Source organism: Petaurus breviceps, unplaced genomic scaffold (genome assembly GCF_028583685.1).
Source record: "Petaurus breviceps papuanus isolate PSGF00001 unplaced genomic scaffold, PetGlider_PUasm1.0 612, whole genome shotgun sequence".
Classification (NCBI taxonomy): Eukaryota; Metazoa; Chordata; class Mammalia; order Diprotodontia; family Petauridae; genus Petaurus; species Petaurus breviceps.
This window is the reverse complement of record NW_027186404.1, coordinates 74,230-93,543: the sequence shown is the minus strand read 5'-3', so window position 1 is coordinate 93,543 and position 19,314 is coordinate 74,230. Positions and strand designations below refer to the sequence as shown.

Below are 19,314 nucleotides of genomic sequence, written 5' to 3'. Positions count from 1 at the left end.
GAGAGAGAGAGAGAGAGAGAGAGAGAGAGAGAGAGAGAGAGAGAGAGAGAGAGAGAGAGAGGCAATAATGTTGGGAATAAACTCCTAAATAAATAAATAAATGTAAGACAGTATTGCCACAGAAGGTGAGTCAGCAAGCCAAGGTGCACATCTATTTTCCCCCCTTTTCTTTGGAAGGAACATGTGTGATATGAAAAGAAAGCCATATATATCCAGGAAGGTGAGTGCTAAGAAATCTATGTCCATGTGAATGGAGGTAGAGAGTGAGTTCCTCAGGCATGTGCAGACAGGGTCCCGGTCTTAGGAGGATAACTGACATTTCAGTCTTTCTTGGTGGCCTGTGCCACCTGGTAATTATACCCATTTTACAGATGAAGAAACAATCTCAGAATTGTGAAGTGATTTGCTTATAGTCACATTAGCTAGCAACTTTCAAAGCCAGAATTTTAAGTCAAGTTATCTGATATCTTTCTAATACACCAATCCACTTGTTTATTCCTTACAAGGAAATATGAACATGCCCTGCTAAGAGGAAACCTCAAACCAAACCAAAACAACACAAAAAACCCTCCAACTCAAAAGTTTGTTTTGTAATAACAATCTTCACTTAACAGAAACTATGGGGAAGTCAGAGTCAAAGCTGGGAAGGAATTCCTAGAAGGAGTACCACCCAACAAAGAAGTTCTTGGTCTAAGTATCCTAGAAGGAAGAGGAGGTGGTAACTATACTGAATACCTGGAACAGAGGAGAAGCAAAATCAAAGAGATACAAGATTAATGATCAGTCCACAACCTTGCCCTTCATTAGTACTATATCCAGACACAGCCATGTTTTGATGATCCCAGTAGAAACCGTGGCCACCCAGGAACAAAAGGAATTATTTGTTAGATGTCCCCAAATTTGAGGACCACGTGTGTAAACCCGGAGACTGAATTATGGTCTGAGTTACAATAATTCCTATTATAACAATACATTTTAGTAGACTTTGATATTTCCCATTCTTTATTTCAGTGATATGCTAGTTGCTAGTACTCTCTCCTCTAATTATCTTGTATTTATTTACCTGTTCAATATTGCAGTCCCCACTAAAATATAAGCCACTTGAGGGCAGGGACTATTTTTTGTTTTTGTATTCCCAACACCTAGCACAATACCTTACACTTAATTGGGTGCTTAATGAATATTTATTTAAATGAATTAAATAGGATTCTCCATTGGTTAACTCTACAGAAACTATTCAAATAATAATTATAGCTCAGTGTAGCACCCTTTCTAGGGCTACTTACTCAACTTCCACTTACATTGGTGGTTCAGGTCTCCAGAAAGCAGTTGTTACTTTTACTCAAGTGTCTGGGGTAATACTGAGGGGGTAAGGTGTCTAGCGTTTCCACTAATGACGGTGAGTATCCCCATTTGATATACTTCCTGTTATCAATCAGACTTAGCTTTTAGCAGAGTATTAACTAAGAAGAGAAACATCAAACTAAGGACAAACTTTTGCCTTTCAAACAAAAGGCGCTTGGGGAGATGGTACAGACTTAAAAAAATATAACCAAAGGATAAACTCCTTTTTCTTCCTCTGTGGAGTTCTCTGTAATGTCCCCTTTAGTATAAAGCTTTCTGCTGAGTTCCAAGCAGATTTCTGTAGATTTCTGAAGCTACCTTTCCTCAATAGGTCTATTTGTCCTCAGTGTGTCTCTCACATCCTAATGCAGACACTAATACCAATGTCAATGGGAAATTTAGAGTTTTTGACCTCTAGAGGTTCACAAGGTCAATGGGAAAGGAAGAGAAAGAAGAGAAATTTGATCCTTAATCCTCCCACCCCCCAATAATATTTCTGTCTCAGGAGTTCTTCACAAATGGATTTGACCCCTTACTTGACTGACTTGCTTTTGGAATGTGAGAATCCAAATTAGCTTCCTGTTTTATCTGTAGTTTCACAGGGCATGACTAATTCTCTTCAACCGATCACAAGATATTTCCTATGTAAGTATCATTTGCTTTCATCCAAAGACCCAAGTGCTCCACTCTCCCAAAATAATTAAGGTCTTGTTTGCACCTAGTTCCTACCTCTGATTGATGGATTCAATCCAACTGTTTGGATTATCTGTGATTACATTAATCATGATGAAGGTAGAAACTTAGACCTATATACAACATTTATATAGCCCTCTAAGGTTTACAAAATTGTGTGTATGTCTGTTTGTACAGAAAAAGACCATAAGGTCCTCCCCACTTACTTCATGATCTTACCAGTTGTAAGTAAAGGATTTACTTCCTCCCTCAGAAGAAAACGCAGCAAAAGCCCAGGTAGTAGAGTCAGGACATTTTAAAGGCACTAACAATTTTGCTAATGGAAAAAAGACTTCTCCCAAACTCACAGAGTAGTTCAATCTGGAATGTCCTCTAGTACTCCAGCTGGGGCAACTAGGTGACACAGTGGATAGCGTGCTAGACTTGGAGTTAGGAAGACTCATCTTCATGAGTTCAAATTTGGACTCAGTATTTACTAACTGTGTGACCCTGGGCAAGTCACTTTACCCTGTTTGTCTCAGTTTCCTCATCTAGCAAAATGAGCTAGAGAAGGAAATGGCAAACCCCTCCAGAATTTCTGTCCAAAAAAAAACCCAAATGGGGTCATGAAGAGTTTGACACTACTGAAAAACCACTTAACAACAAATATATAACATTTCTATACTGGTCAAGAAATTAGATGACTTCTAAAGTCCCTTGAAACTCATAAGATGCCATGATGGACTGACCTCCAGTTTCCCTGAAGCAGTTCCCCTGGTTCTTCATGTGAATGAGACCATATTAGGTGAGCATGAGCAAACTCCCATTGCCTCTGTATTTGACAGATGAGGAAACTGAGGTAGGGAACATAAATGCTCCACCCAGAGTCATACAGCTAGTAAATGTCAGAGAGTGGATTTGGACTCAAATATATCTTGACTCCAAGGCTAGAACTCTACCAACTATGACAAGCTACCTTCCTATTTACAAAAGTTTGATTTATATGCAATTTTCAGGAGCTGAGATATTAGGTAAAGCAAGGCACAAAGTCTACTGAATGATTCATAGAAAAATATAAAAGGTCACACAGGAATTATCAGCAATTTAGGATAAGTTAAAAGAGAAATAGAAAAATAAAATTTTGTCATATGTAACAAATCAAATGGACTAGATTTTTTATTTAATAACTCATCATGGAGGTGGCCTTGGATTGTCAAAAGCCATGCCAGTGGAGCATAAGCTCTGGTAGGGTCTACCAAATTGAAAAACTCTGAGAATGAATAGAGCAACAAATTACATGTATCTTGACCAATGACCAGCCTAGCTAAATCCAGAGATGTTCATCAAAAATTTGGATATCAAAAGAGTTTTTTTTTTAATCAAGGTAACTCATGCAATGGACAAAACTGGACCACAGAAGGGCTGTGAGCTTCATCAATGTAAGGAAAGTATCTCCATAGATGAAACCATAAATAGGGCAAAGTGTCAAAATACCACAAGTAATAAAAAGTCTACTTCAGTTACATATTAGGGCTGGTTAGCTAATAGATGTGGGCAGAAGTTATATGTAATAGACAGAAAGGGAGCCTCAGAGTCAGGAATACCTGGGTTCAAGTCAAGAACGTGCCTGTAGATGCTTTACAACCAGTTCTTAGAGGGAAAAAAAGACAAAATTTTAAGTTTAATCTGCATTATTAGCATTTTCTCCATCACTTTCTTGTCTATATAAGCAACAAAACAACAAGTTAATCTATGATTTGTGGCCTTTGCTGATTTCCAAGATGTAAATGTTCACTTTGAAAATTTAACAAGCATAGGGCAGAGGTGGCTTCAGCATGCCTTCCATTCCCGTTCTAACTGTATGGTTCTGGGTAAATCACTTAAAGTTCTCAATGCCTCAGGAAACTCTCAGTCAGTTAGCAATCTGTAAATATTTATTAATCAAGTCAGCAAAGTTGGTCAGTCAGTCAGCAAGGTGTTAAATATTATGCCTTTATTTAAATGCTCACTATGTGCTAGTCTCTGTTGAGTGCTGGGAATACAAAGAAAGGTTAAAAAAAATAAAGCCTACCCTATAGATGCTTGCATTCTAATAGAGGAAACAACTTGTAAATTTGGTACCCACAAGATATATACAAAGTAGATGAAATAATCTAATCTTGGGGGGTGGGGGGGCAGAGATACAGAACAGGTGTGGCTTTCCACTGGTAGGGTTTTCCTTCTCCAAAGTTCCGTACACCAGTGAAATCAAAGGCTTGGACTGCACCAAACTGAACCAGAGGAGAATGTAATTACCGAGTCTATTAGCTGACCCCATATCCCTTTCACACTGAAACCTAGACGCAGTTGACCTCCACTGGTGGGCTCAGTTTTACACCAGACTCCTTTCTTTAGGGGAATTAGACATCCCTAGCTTACTGATGATGCTGGTTCTTGCCTCCAGTCTTACTTAAGCCTTGGAAAACCAGTTCCCCAATAGCTAGACCCTTATTCTACAACCTATGACTGAAATAGTGCGGGAAATACAGGTAGGTGATAAAGTGGACCTTGTACTGGACTTGGGGTTGGAAAGACCTGAATTCAAACCCTATTCCTGATACTAGTCAGGTGAACCTGAATCAGTAAGTCGCTTGGTTATTTTACCTGTAAAGTGAGGTTCTCCTGAGGATTAAGTCTCTGTTGAATGCTGTTAAGTGCTCTGTTTAGTACAAATCTTAAAGTGATATATAAATGTTATTTGGGTAAGGAGCACTGGATGTGGAGTCTCTTTCTGTAATAACAAGCTGCATGGATCCAAGGAACCTCTGAAGCTGGGGTTGCCTCCCTCTTGTGCAATCAGCCACACCCCAGAATCTGGAATAACTCTGTCTCCAACCAAAGGGAATTTAAGGAGCCCTAGGACAGTGGATCAGTGACTGACTCTACATCAGATCAGTTTTTGTATTCATCCTGCTTTGACTCACTAACATGGCTGCAATAACCAGATCCCAGCTTGTTTCTTATGAATAAACATTTGCTTTGTACACTAGTTCCAGTGACCTGTCTCTGTCTTTTCCTATTACCTTAGTTCCTCCTTTTCTTAGTGCCTTTTCCTTGCCTCTTATTCCAGTCAACCAATAAACATTTATTAAACACTGACTATTTGCCAGACACTACCAAGTGCTGGGGATATAAAAAGAGGTGAAAGACAGTCTAGCTCCTCAAGCTCTTTGTGACACAGTGAATATAGTCCTGGACCCAGAGTTGGAAAGATCTTGATCTAAATTCTTGATTCTTTCTAACTGACTATGAAACCTCTCTGGGGCTTCCTCTAAATCTCTTTCAGTCAGATCAGTTGTTATTCAGTCATATCTGACTCTTCATGACCCCATTTGGGGTTTTCTTGGAAAAGACACTAGAGTGGTTTGCCATTTCCTGCTCCAACTCATTTTGCAGATGAGGAAACTGAGGTAAACAGTGTTCAATGACTTGCCCAGGGTCACACAGCTAGTAAGTGTCTGAGGTTAGATTTAAACTCAGGTCCTCCTGACTCCAGGACTGGCACTCTACTCACTGTGCCACCTTAGCTACCCCAGCAGATTTATAAGATTATTTATTAAGTTATAGACAGACTGTGATTTATACACATGGAGGAAATTCTCATGGAGCTAAACTCACATATTCTCAGAGTTTGTTTTTATGTAATGTTCATATTTTGTTATTGTTTTTTTTCTTTGACTCTGTGTATTAATGGTTGCTAAATAGAGAACAAAAAAAAGTACAAGTAAATATTCAAAGACTGGTTCTCTGCCCAGTTTTATAGGTTTGTTCTGTATGAGCAGTCACAGTTCCACATGTTTGTGGTTAGAAGGAAGCATAAGGCCTGCAGACAAATCATTCCTCTCTTTGATGCAGAGCCTAAAATATTGTATTATTTCATAAATGAGGGAAAGAAAAAGACAATATCTATTCTACCCTCATCCCTGCAGCTCTGCTCCACCCAGGCCTCTCCCACCAGAAAGGTCCTAACTTCACTGAAGCATGCCTCCACCTCCCCCCCCCACAAAACCCCACCCCCTCTCTCTGGCGCTCTTTTTTTTTGGTCCCAGAGAGCATCAGATGGACCCACTGATCTTATGACTGGTTCTTTCATTTGAGGTATTTGAAGACTCATCATTAGCTCTGGATTCCTTGACTGATATTTTGAACCACTTAGGTTCTGGTTTGCATCTGATATACCCCTAGTTTTTTTTTTCTGTTCACTTGGGTTATCTTTCTGTCTTCTGACTTTCAGAGCCTGTGTGTTATAGTCCTTTTAGAGTTAATGTGTTATAATAGTCTTGGCTTTGGATCTTATGATTTGGAGTCAGAATTCCTTGCTTTAAAAATTAATTCTGCTACTTGCTACCAGTGTGATATCAGGAGGACACAACCACTCTAGGCTTTTATTCTCTTTATCTTTAAAATAAGGGAATCATGTATAAACACAAAACTATTTATAGCAGCATTTCCCCCCCCCCACCCCATGAAAAAAGCTAGAAATAAGGTATATATCCATCAGCTGGGGGATGGTTAAATAAACTCCAATGCATGAATATAGTAGAAAATTACTGTATTGTTGGTGCAGGGTATAGAGTGCCAGACCTGGAGTCAGGAAGACTCATTTTCGAGTGTTCAAATCCAACCTCAGACACTTTAGCAGCTGTGTGGCCTTGGATAAGTCATTTAGCCCTGTTTGCCTCAGTTTCCTCATCTGTAAAATGAGCTGGAGAAGGAAATGGAAAACCACTCCAGTATCTTTGCCAAGAAAACCCCAAATGGGGTCACAAAGAGTTGGATATGACTGAAAAAATGACTCGACAACAACTACAAAAATAAGTTAATGAAGATTGTATGGGATATATGCAGAGATTCCCTGACTACTACTAGCTGACCACACTGTAAGACTTAGCATTGTCTTGCTTGGACCTTTGATATGTGTCACTAATCAGGACAAGCTGTTGAATATTTGAAAAGATAGTGATTAAGCATATTATTCACCTGCAGAGAAAGAACTGGTGTTGTTTGAATATAGACTGAAGCGTGTTACTTTTCACTCTTTCATTTTTTTTACTTGAGTCTTCTTATACAAAATGACTAAAATGGAAATGTTTTACATAATAGCATATGTATAACCTATATCTGATTATTCACCCTGTCAGTGAGGCAGGGGGAGATAGAATTTGGAACTCAAAACTTCAAATGAAAATGTTGAAAAAAAAAAAGAAATTACTCCAGTCAGTCAACAATCAATTAACATTTATGAAGTGCATACTATGTGCTGAGAACTGTGTGAAGCATTGTGCCTGCAAAGGAAGGTAAAAGATGGTCCCTTTTCTCAAAGAGCTCACAGTCTAGTGGGTCACACAACATGTAAATAACTATATACAAACTAGGCATATCCAGGATAAATTGGAGATAATCAGCAGAGGGCAGATACTAAAATTAAGAGAGATTGGGAAAATTTTCTTGAAGAAGGTGTGATTTTAGCTGGGATTTGAAGAAGGCCAGGGAAACCAGGAGACAGATGAGAAAGGAGAGAGTTCCAGGCACGGAGGACAGCCAGTATAAATTAACTGGGGAGTGGGGAGGTAGCTTGTTCAAGGAAGAGCAAAGAGTTCAATGTCAGAGAGCACATGGGGGTGGGTGTAAGAAGATTAGAAAGATGGTGGGGGGCAACTTGTGAGGGACTTTGAACATCACATATGAGGTTTTATATTTTATCTTTGAGGTAATTAGGGACCACTAAAATTAACTGAATGGTGGGGTAACATGGTCAGACTTACGCTTTAGATGTGACATTTTGAGCTATTTCCTATGAAGAAAGAATGGTTTGCCTTATTGCCTATCCCAGCTACCATAGAGTCATAAGAAAATGGAAGACAAAGCAGATGTTTTGCCTAAGCAATCTTGAGCCGGGGTTATAAATGCTTTCTTTTGCATTCGTTCTATATTACTTTTATGAGAATGAGTATCTGTCTCTAGATAGATGTGTCCAGGTTTGGACACAGCCCTGTGAGTCTGAGAGGTCTGAAGATCCTGGGTCCTTTTGTTTGAAGCTAAATGGTAGAAATCAGAGGAATCCCCACTGTCTCCTCTTCAAAGAATACTGAAACACCAAGAAGAAGATTGGCCTGGTGGAGTCAAGATGACAGAGTAGAAGCAGATCCTCCCAGTGGCTCCCGGTTTCCATCTCCCCCAATTCATGTAAAAGGGGACTCTAAACAAACTTTGGAGCTACAGAACCCACAAAATGACACAGATAAGCTAACCTCCCGCTGAGGACAGCCTGGCAGGCCAGGAGGAATCGTCCAGCACAGTGCTCTGGGAGCCGAGCCCAGCCCCACGCCAAAGCTTTAGCCAGATTGTGGGCCTGACCAGGTGCCAGATGCTAAGGAGAAAGTGAGAGGTCAGTGCAGTCTAGACTTTGGGACCCAGTAAGTGGGAGTGCGTCAGCTTTTGCCCCCAGGGTGAGAAGCCACTGAGACACCTGGCACAGCCACACAGATCCAAACAAATGAAAGAATAGAAGGCAATGTGAAATAACTCATTGGAAAAACCACTGACCTGGAAAATAGATCCAGGAGAGATAATTTAAAAATTATTGGACTACCTGAAAGCCATGATCAAAGAAAGAATGTAGAAATCATTCTTCAAGAAATTCTCAAGGAAAACAGCCCTGATGTTTTAGAACCAGAGGGAAAAATAGAGCTTGAAAGAATCCACTGATCACCTCCTGAAAAAGAAAACTCCTAGGAATATTACTGCCAGGTTCCAAAGAAGGGCTTGGAATATGATATTCCAGAGGGCAAAGGAGCTGGGATTAAAACCAAGAATCACCTACCCAATAAAACTGAGTATTATAGTTCAGGAGAAAATATGGTCATTCAGTGGAATACAGGACTTTCAAGCATTCTTGATGAAAAAATCAGAGTTGAATAGGAAATTTGACATTCAGATACAAGAAGCAAGAGAAGCATGAGAAGGGAAACAGGGAAAAGAAACCATAAGGAACTTATCAAATTTGAACTATTAACATTCCTACTTGGAAAAACGATAATTGTAACTGATGAAACTTTTCTCAGTATGAAAATAGTTGAAGGGAATATATATATATGTGTGTGTGTGTGTGTGTGTGTGTGTGCGTGTTTATATATATGTATATATGTCTATACTGGAGGATATGTGGGCGTATGAATACATATGTGAATGTATTTATATATGTTTACAGGTAGACATAGATAGAGGACACAGAACCAATTTAATAGGAAGGGATGATACTTAAAAGGTGAAATTAAGAGGTGAAAGAGGAATATAATGAGAGGAGATGGGGAGAGACAGAATGGGGTAAACTATCTCATATAGAAGAGGCAAGGGAAAATGGTTACAATGGAGGGGAAGAATAGGAAGGCAAAAAGGAATGGGTCAAACTATTCTCATTGAATTTGGCTAAGGGAGGGAATGAAATACACACTAAATAGGGTATCTCACCCTACAGGAGAGTAGGGGGGAAGGGGATGAGAGGGGGGGATGATGGAATGGAGGGCAGGTTGGGGGGAGGGAAGTTGGAAGCACCCACTTTTGAAAAGAGATGGGTTGAAAGTAGAGAATAGAACTAGTGGGATGTGGGATAGGAGGGAGGGAAATATAGTCAGTATTTTACAATATATCCACTATGTTAATGTTTTGAATAAGCCACACATGTACAACCTATACTGAACTGCTTTATCTTTTCAGTAAGTGGGTGACAAGGGAGGAGGGGAATGAATCTGGAATTCAAAGTTTTAATATCAAATGTTTAAATATATACATATATATATATACTATTAATAATACTATTTTACATGTAATTGGGAAATAAGATATACAGGCACTGGGGCATAGAGATCCACCATACCCTACTGGAAAAGTCAAAGGGGGTATGAGAGAAGATACGGGAGAGAGCAAATTGGAGGAGGGGATATCCTGTGGGACTGCTGTTTTGGGGTGGTGGGTAGGGAAAAACGGGGAGAAAATGTGTAACTCAAAATCTGGCTGAAATGAATGATTTAAATCAGAAGTTAATGAAGCATTTGAAAAATTGAAAAAAAAGAAGATTGGCCTAAACCTGGTCTGCTTAACCAGAATATCTGTACTGTATTGGGAGTTATTTGGATAGTGTAGAGCTAATGTGAAATGTGGATTGCCTGCTCTATTGCTCCTAAATTTGCTTTATATTTTGATAAAGATCAAGTATCAGCCTCCTAAGAGATTATAACAGTAATTAGAAATTAAGTTACCGAATTCTGTTTTAAGTCATTTGGTTGATGTGAACTACGACTCCTGTGTGCCTTTTAGTATTTCTTTTGCATGCAGGAAATAAACTGTCCCATATCTAATTCATATTTTTCATTGAGTAACCTTTTTATTCCCTTCTCCGGGGAGACCCAGATATGAACCCAAACCTAAGCTTTAATTAACTTTCCCTAGGGTGCTGAAGTGGAAATGTAATGAGCCAGAAAGTGCAGAAATGCAACTTAGTTCCCTTCTCTTCAGAGACTAGGCCCCACCAAGATTGAATCTGGTCTGGATTGTCTGTGGGTTCAGAGCAGAAGGGATCCTTAGAGAAAAGGGAGTCGGTCCAGTGGACCAGCAGCAGTTTCCAAATGTTAGAGAAGAAATGAAGATTATAAAATAAACACAGACCATCCTTCCCCCTACCACCTGAAGTTCAGGTATCTTACATTTTGCTACTCCCCCAGGGTTCTCTGGTACCCTTAAAGAAGATTTGGGGGCTATTTAGCCTCTCTGTAAATGGTTCTAGCCTCCACTGATAATGTTCCCTCATTTGAAGGAGAAGTCTCTTTGTATACCAGTTCCATTTGCTGCTAACAGTCTGATTAGCTTTTACACAGAAATATTTAATTTAAAAGGTATAATCCCAAATACACAAACTTACTCCCCCAACATATGGGGCTTAATCCCCCTCTCCTCTTATACCACATCAGTCTTGGGGGATGGGAAGAAGATTATGTTCAAAGCTTAGTTCCTATGGAGCACGGTCCCAGTTCCAAGACCAAAACCCACTATGGCCTCAAGTCCCAGGCACCCTTTCTAGTAGAGAAACAAACACCACCCTCCAGGAGCATTTTTCAGAGGTAGGGTAAAAGAAAGAGCAGAAGGAAATCTTTCTCTTTTCACAGATTCAGGTCAAGGTGTATATGCTGTGGGTGAACTATGTCCTAGAAAAGAGAGTGAATGGTTTAATCTTGCCAGATTTTATATCCAGGCAGACAAACAAAGGATGCCACTCCACCTCTGTGGTAGAGGAGGCAGATGCCTCCGTGTTAAGTGATCTGAGCATGCCCAGTCTAGCCTGGGTTACAAAAGAATATAAAGAAACATGGGAAGACCTAAATTAACTGATGCAAAGTATAGGAAACACAGCCAGGAAAACTACATACATAATGGCCTCAACCAAGTAAGTGAAAACAATAACAATAACAAAACAATAAAATCTGAATGATATGAAATTATAAAGACCAAGCTTGGCCCCCAAAGAAGAGATATGACAATGTCCCTATCTCTATTAGTAAGTAGACCATTAGGAATGATCCTACTACTGGACATAGGAGGTCACAGAAAAAAAAAGTATGAAAGTTCTTTTTGTAGTAGAAAAAAAGAAAAAATAAAGTTGTTATCTATTGTTTGAGGAAAGGTTGAACAAATTTTGGTGTATAAATATAATGGAATATCATTGTTCCTTAAAAATAACAAACAAAAGGAATTCATAGAAACAAGAAAGGATGAGGAGGAGCTAATGAAAACTTCAGTAAACAGAATAAGCAGAACAATATGTACCATGACCACAACAATGTAAATTAAAATAATCCTGAAGTACACTCAGACTTATTAATTACAACAACTAATCCCCATCCTAAAGAACATACAATGAAGCACACTTCTTCCCTCAAGGTATAGAGTTGGGTATGGAATGTTTCAAATTCTGTCAAAACTGTTGATCATTTTTGCTTGTCTTTATTACAAAAGAAGGCATAATGAGAAATATCTATAGCATAATCAATTATGGCAGCTATAAGTCATTCTGCAACCAACTCCCATCCAGTTGAGGTGGGCAGTTTCTCCTAAGGGACATTCCTGTGTTGCATGTTCTGGGAGATGTGACCCCTGACTGGCTAAGAGAGTGGTGGGTGTAGTAACTACATACTTATGTAAGAGATTTTTTTGGACACACTTCAAGAGAAGGTAGAGAAAGGAATAAGTATTAAGTGACTATTATGTGCTCGGCATTGTGCTAAACACGTTACAAATGTTATCTTGTTTGATCTCAAGAGAGACCTTGAGAGAGATGAGTGAAGGGAGGCCAAGAGCAAGCTTTCTAATAAATACTGGATCCCTAGAGCTGCAGACTTGCAGGGGGCTGGCCCCTTGACTTGCAGAGCCAACAGATCTAAAAATGCTGAGAGGAGGTGCCTCAGTAAGATCATTCTTTCTCTCTTGGTTTGAGCTGAAAATGTATTTAAAACTTGTTTACTCTTTGACTTTTTTGTATATTTTAATCTGTAGAACTTTTCTGATTTCTATTTGCTGCTTTCTTGGATATAAAGAGGTTTACAAAGTGTCCAGGATGGTCTTTTGTGTAACCACTGTTGTTAGTGAAGCTAGTTAGCTTAAGCAAGGGCTACCCTCCCTTTTTAAGAGCGGCTTTCATCCTGAACCCAGATTCTTTCCCCTAGACTAGAGATATTTGAAGTGGGGGTGGGGCAGGTAGACATAGTCTTTTTAGAGACTGGAGAAGAAATCACTCAGCTTTGAAGATTCTGGATCCTGCTTGCCACCCCCTCACCCCCACCCCCACCCCCACACCAGCAAGGCATGTTTCTTCCCCTACTCTGTTCAAAGGTAGGTCAGATCCCAGACCCAATCTATCCATGCCACCCTCAAGCTGCACTTTCAGATATTTAGACAGCAAAGACACATATATCTGTCTTACATTTCTAAATTAAAGAAGTTAAATATTAAACAGACAAAAATAATCTCTAGGTTTCTGGTGGATGATTGTTTTAATTCTGCCTTTCAATTTATTATTATTATTTTTTTTTGTCTAGCCAATGCCTGTTCTACTTCCTCTTAGAGATGACTGTTGCCATGGAGAGCAATGAGGCCAGCAGCAACAATGGGAGCCAACCAGCTGATGGGAATATAGAAAAGACTGCAAGGTAGAGTTGGCTATGCCCGTGTATACAGTGCATTAGTTTAAGAGAATCCTGTGCTAATATTGACCCTCTCGTGTGCATGTTAGTATTGAATTTCTGAATGTTGACCTAAACTTTTCATCTCAATACCTCATTTGGACCTTTTAAAAAAAATTTCCATTTATTTATTTTTAATATTCATTAAAAATTTTTTGAATGAAACTATGTGTACCCTTTGATCCAGCAATACCATTAGGACTATATCCCGAAGAGATCACAAAAAGCAGAAAAGTACCCCCATGTACAAAAATATTTATATGAATATAAATATTTATATATAAATTTATAAACATAAAAATATTAAATAGATATTTATACTATTTAATATAAATATAAAGTACATTAATATTTATAATATTTAATACAAATATTAAGTGTACACTATATTAAATTTATAAATATTTACATAAATATCTTTTTGTGGTGGCAAAGAACTGAAAATTGAGGAGATGCCCATCAACTGCAGAACCGCTGAACAAGTTGTAATGGAATACTATTGTGCTATAAAAAATGATGAGCAGTAGGATTTCAGGAAAACCTTTAAAGACTTATATGAACTGATGCAAAGTGAAGTGAGCAGAACCAGGAGAACATTGTACTCAGTAACAGCAACAATGTATGATGATCTTTGATGACACACTTAGTTCCTCTCAGAAATAAGATGATATAAGACAATTTCCAAATTTCCATGATGGAAAATGCTATCCACATGAAGCGAAAGAACTATGGAATCTGAATGCAGATCAAAGCATACTTTTTTTTTTCCTTTCTCATGGTTTTCCCCTTTTGTTCTGATTCTTCTTTTACATGACTAATGTGGAAATATGTTTAATGTATTTTACATGTATAACCTATATCAGATTGCTTGCTATCTTGGGGAGGGAAGAGGGGAAGGAAGGAGAGAGGGAGAAAAAATTTGGAACTCAAAATCTTATAAAAGTGAATGTTGAAAACTATCTTTAAATGTAATTGGAAAAAATAAAATACTGTTAAGTGGAAAAAAATGTCGTGTTTCAAATTCTCTCTGTCCCTTATAGTCCCTCCCTCATCCATTGAAAAGGTAAACAATATATCCGTTAAACATACAATTATATGATACAATTATACAATATCATTGTTATTGTGTACAATGTTCTCCTATATCTGCTTACTTCACTTTGCATCAATTCATATAAGTCTTCTCAGGTTTTTGAAATCATCCTGCTCATCATTTCTTATAGACCAATAGTATTCTATTATATTCATATACCACAACTTCTTCATGCATTTGCCAGTTGATGAACACCCCCTCAATTTCCAATTCTTTGCCCCTACAGAACTGCTACAAATCTTTTTGTACAGATGGGTCCTTTTCCTTTTCCTTTGATCTCTTTTGGATATATCCTAGTAGTGTTAAGTATGTACAGTTTTATAGCCTTTTGGGTATAGTTTCAAATTGTTCTCCAGAATGGTTGAATCTGTTCACAAACTCTACCAACAATGAGTTAGTGTTGAACTTTGTTAATATTGGTTTCAACACTGCTTTCCACACCTGATCCTTAAGTGCTACAATACTTACTCAGTTAATAACCCTGATAGTGGTCGCTATGAATAGTGCACAGTCCATAGTCTACAATTTGGCGAAAGGGAGCAGAGGATGCCCATATTGGGTCATCTTTTCCAAAATTTAATGACTGAATGATAGAAGTCTTTGCTTTTTTTCCTGTTCCCTTTTTCTTTTTATAGGGGTTCTTAACCTGAGGTCTGTGAACTTGTTTTAAAATACATATATATTTGCTTTTTGGAGGGGGGCAGGTAGGGCAGTTGGGGTTAAGTGACTTGCCCAAAGTCACACAGCTTGTCTTCTTGTGTGTGTGTGTGTGTGTGTGTGTTAAGTGTCTGAGGCCAGATTTGAACTCCGGTTCTCCTGACTCCAGGGCTGGTGCCACCTAGCAACCTAAAAGATATTTTGATAATTGTACTTCAATATAACTGGTTTTCATTGTAGTCCTATGTATTTTATACTACGCATCTGAAAAACATTATTTTGAGAAGGGGTTCATAAAATTTACCAGGATGACAAAAAAGGTTAAGATTTTCAGCTGGAATATCAAATTATATTCTCCCCCTTCCCCCCATGGAGTACTATGTCCATATTGTGGACTTTGCCACAAGTTTCTGAAACTTTGAACTTTAGTACATTATAACAAGAATAGAAGTATAAATAGTCAGATGGCATTGTCTAGGGTGGAATTTGACCCTTGGGCCAGAAGTTTCTTGTTCTTTACATGATTCACAAATCTCCCAGATTTATAATTTAGATGGAATTCTATTAGCCCTCCTCTATGTCCCACAAACAGGATGTGAGTTTTGACTTCGTCTTCTACTACTGGGTATAGATCAATACTGAGCCTCTCACCCTAGCTAGTCAGGAACAATCTATATGCTCTATGAAGAATGCATAGAGGGAATTATACCTGCTCTTAAAGTGGGGGTCACTACTATCAAGTTGAGATATTTAAAATATAGAATTTTTCACTGTTTACTTGTGTTCCCTTTCCCAGGTCTTCAAATAGGATCTTATTACCTGAGGTAATTGGAGATGGTCTTATTTAGTCAATTCATTCAACACACATCTATTAAATACCTACTGTGTGTATAGCATTATGTTAATCATCGAGGAAAATGCAAAGTTTAGATAAGACATAGTCCTTCCAAACAGAAAGTTTACATTCTAGAGTAGGATAGCTCTTCTGCATAATATTAATATTGTATAATGTTAATTTAGTTAATATTAACTAAAATATAACATTAGTAACTAATATTACATTTCTCTCCAGGCTGTACTCCTGACTCTGGACTTTCTCTATGATCCCATAGATACTTCATCACCCTGAAAGCTCACTCTATCCCTTTATTTCTCACACTGGAAGTATCCCCCACCCCTGAAGTCTCTCCCTCTGATTGGCTACTTCTTCCTGGAATCTCCTGAGAGAACGTCCAGGCCAGTGACTTCTCCATACTTCTCCAGGATGCAGTCTTGACTCTCAGTACTTTCTTCACTATACCCCTGGGCCAGCACTTTCATCTTTTTCCTCCTCCTCCTTCAACGCAGTGAATAGAGCACTGTCCCTGGAGTCAGGAGGACCTGAGTTGAAATCTGACCTCAGACACTTCACAGTGACTGGCACATAGTAAATGCTTAATAAAGTTTTGTTGACTTGATTTAACTTGATAAGTGCATGAGAGAGATACCAAGCAGAAGTACTATATGGTGGGGAGGGAGGGAGTCATCATTACAGAAGAGATTGGTTTAAGATCAGTTTGTCCCTTAAAGGAAGGAAAATAATTTGACATTCTAAGAGGAAGAATGGCATTCCAGGCCTAGATAATTCATGGAGTTAGGAAGTACATTTAATGGACAGAAAGCAGTCCAGTTTAGAATAGCCTAATGTTTCTGAAACTTTTTGTCTCAGGTCTCCTTTACACTCCTAAAAAATTTTGGAGGACTTCCCAAAGAACTTTTGTTTCTTACGTTTTGTTTATATCTGTGTGGGGTACAAGAGACCCTAACACAAATTGACTACTCGGAGACCTCTCAAAGTGAAGGTAGAAAGTTTTATTAGAATCTCTCGAGAAGTGGGTGGTCCAGTCACTGGAAAATAAATCCAGGGAGGGGAGGTCACTGTACAGAAGCCAAAGCTGGGTTATATAGCCAAAAACCTGGAGAAAACCACAACCCTCCCCTTCCTCACGTAATCTTTTCAATTGATTGGCTGTTCTGTTAACATTCCCTTATTTGGCAGGTGGGGTCACAAGGGGATTTCCAGAGTTTCGTTTTTCCCTCCAAGGTCACCTAACTGAAACCTAAGGCTTCACATACTTTAGCAGATAGTCTCTGAGAAACCACATTACCTGCACCCCCCCCCCATACACACACATATCTATCAATATTAACTGTATTTGGAATTAAAAATCATGCATTAAAATGTTTATCAATTCATTGTAAAATAACAATAATAAACTCATTACATGTTAACATAAATAACATTTTTATGAAAAAAGCTACATTTTTCAAAACAAAAGATCAAATGAAAAGAATGGCATTGTTTTACATATTTTAGCAAATCTCTTTACTGTCTGGCTTAATAAGAAGACCTCTGGATTCTCATATTTGCTTCTGTATTCAATGTTATTTTGGTTGAGTATATGAAGAAAATCCAGCCTCACACAATAAGTGAATAAGGTGTTAGGATCATTGTGAAAATAGTTTTGAAGTTGGGGACCCTATGAAAGGGTGTCAGGGATTAAGGGCAGTGGGGTCTGTGGACCTTACTTTGGGAACTACTATAAGAAAGTGCAAGGAAAGGAACAAAATGAGATAAGGTGAAGGTGAGAGAAGTAGCTTGGAATCACATTGTGAAGGGCACTGAGTGCCAGGAATAGAAATTGTCTTTGGTAGGCAGTAAGGAGCCACTGAATAATTTTGTGCTTAGCCAGTGCCCTGGCAAGATCTGTACAAGAAGAGGACTATTTTATCAGCAATATGAAGGATGAATCAGCCCCCATATGGGAATGAATATCAGTTCATAACTGGCTTTTATGACTAAAAAAAGCACCAAACTTATCTTTATTCAATGGTGACAGCAACAAACATTTATTAAGTGCTTATGATGTACAAGGTTTTTTTTTTTTTTTTTGGTAGGTTCTGGAATTTTTAGGGCCTGGGCCACCTATATCTTTAAGGTTTTAAGAGGTTCCTGATAATGATATTGTGCTAACTGGCCACAAGAGCTGGGCCCTCCCAAGTCCAGTCAGAGTTAATTGATCTCAGCTGAGCTCTTTCTAGCTGCATTACTCCCTTTAACACTAACCTTGGAGGCCTAGCCTTTTTTATTGCTCAGAATATACTTTTTACTCAGCCTGTCCAATAGTACCTGCCCTACTGCTTTGCCCACTTATCTAAAATCGACTCAATCTGGAATACTAATGAGGGCTGATGCCTCTTCTGATATTCATGGCCCTCTATTCATGGCCTCTTCCTCTCTGCCCATCAGATTTGATCTTCAAAACTTTACTCACACTATTCCCCAGGCTGGGAAGGCCTTCCCTGTCACCCTCTACTTGTTGAATTCCTTCCCATCCTTTAAAGCCCAACTGCAATGTTCTGTCCCTGCTGCAGGCCATGTCTCTAGCTCCTTGCTTCCAGGTTGGTCAGGAAAGGAGAGGGTGTTAGTTTGGTCACACAGAACTGGGGGTATTGGTTTGGGTTAATCAAGCTTTAGGGAAACAGTGATGCTCCAACTTGGAACCAAGAACTCTTGGAAAGAGAGAGAGGGGATTCTTCTTGAGATCCTGACAAAATGAGGAAGGGTGGATAAAGATGTGTGTCCTCTTCTCATCCTTCCCACAGTGGTCTGCCATAGCTCTCACATCCATGGTGGCAGGTTATTGATACAGACATTGAAACATGGGAGCTAAAATGATGTTCAGAGATTATCAGGTGTTGATTGGTTGAACTAATGAGACAAAACACATAGTTATCCCTTCCACATTGTGACTTTTCCCCACTGCAGTTTCGATATATCGTGGGTTGGCATAAGAAATTAAATTAGAATTTTTGGGGGAACTTTATGGAAGCCACAGAAAACATGCAAAGGCCAGCAGATGATGCAGAAAAAGTTTAGAAATTCAGAAATGCATAAAATATATGTAGGATATTGTATAATATCAACACAAATATTATAAGATATTGTAAAAAGAAAAGGTACCATAAAAAAAGAAAAAATTCAGACTTCTTTGTTACTAATGGAGGGCAGAAAAATTTCACATGGATTTTCCAGATCATGAGGGCACCATGCCCCTAATCCCCACCATGCTTAAGGGATAACTATACATTGAATTACTGACACTTTTCTTTTTTCTCTCTCCTTCTGTCCTCACTCTGGCTTGTGACCCTCATGAAGCCAGGAATCCAAATCAACCCTTTCACTGTTCAACCCCTCCCCCATTGCTTACTGTTCTTTTCATTGCAATCAATTTATCC

At 38.7% G+C, this 19,314-nt stretch overlaps 1 protein-coding gene across 12 annotated transcripts in view; it reads left to right on the top strand.

The window, feature by feature from the left end:
• LOC138173616 (uncharacterized) overlaps positions 1-19,314 on the top strand; it is an 81,488-nt gene that overhangs the window by 13,212 nt on the left and 48,962 nt on the right. For 9 of the 12 annotated variants that reach the window (XR_011171466.1, XM_069103659.1, XM_069103658.1 and 6 more), the window contains one exon: positions 13,143-13,253. The gene's annotated coding sequence lies outside the window, so the exon portion shown is untranslated. Of the gene's footprint in view, positions 1-13,142; positions 13,254-13,721; positions 14,294-16,108; positions 17,319-19,314 lie in introns of those variants that run through there. The other 3 variants (XR_011171463.1, XR_011171464.1, XR_011171465.1) reach the window with 2 other exon arrangements.